Source organism: Dipodomys ordii, unplaced genomic scaffold, assembly GCF_000151885.1.
Source record: "Dipodomys ordii isolate 6190 unplaced genomic scaffold, Dord_2.0 Scaffold33, whole genome shotgun sequence".
In the NCBI taxonomy this organism is placed as follows: Eukaryota; Metazoa; Chordata; class Mammalia; order Rodentia; family Heteromyidae; genus Dipodomys; species Dipodomys ordii.
The window spans coordinates 1,421,335-1,421,919 of record NW_012267249.1 but is presented as its reverse complement, the minus strand read 5'-3'; the positions used below and the strand labels follow the sequence as shown (position 1 = coordinate 1,421,919).

The following is a 585-nucleotide window of genomic DNA, read 5'->3' as shown; positions in this document are numbered from 1 at the left end:
GAGGCAAGCACTCTACCACTGAGCCACCTTCCCAGCTCAGACTGACTTTTGTATTGCTGATAGGGAAGACTAAACCCAGGGCATTGTGCATACTGCGAAAGTGCTCTACCACTTGAGCCAAGCCTCCAGCTTGAATCTTTGTGGTCCCGGAGCTTGAACTCAGGGATAATGATCCCTAAGCTTTTTTGCTCAAGGCTAGCTATCACTTGAGCCACAATTCCACTTTCAGCTTTTTGCTGGTTAATTAGAGAAAAGTCTCATAAACTTTCCTGCTTGGGCTGGCTTCAAACTGTGATCCTCAAATCTCAGCCTACTGAGTAGCTAGGATTATAGGTGTGAGCCACTAGCACTTAGCTGAATTTTTTTCCCCCCTGTACTGGGGCTTGAACTCGAGCCTGGGCACTGTCCTTGAGCTTCTTTTGCTCAAAACTAGCACTCTACCACTTGAGCCATAGAGCCACATCTGGATTTTTCTGTTTATGTGATACTGAGGAATCGAACCCAGGCCTTCATGTATGCCAGGCAAGTACTCTACCACTAAGCCATATTCCCAGCCCCTAGCTGAATTTTTTTTTTTTTTTTTTT

The 585-nt window shown here is 45.6% G+C and overlaps 1 protein-coding gene across 1 annotated transcript in view; it reads right to left on the bottom strand.

The window, feature by feature from the left end:
- Ndufs5 (NADH dehydrogenase (ubiquinone) Fe-S protein 5, 15kDa (NADH-coenzyme Q reductase)) overlaps positions 1-585 on the bottom strand; it is a 36,880-nt gene that overhangs the window by 17,613 nt on the left and 18,682 nt on the right. The window lies entirely within an intron of this gene.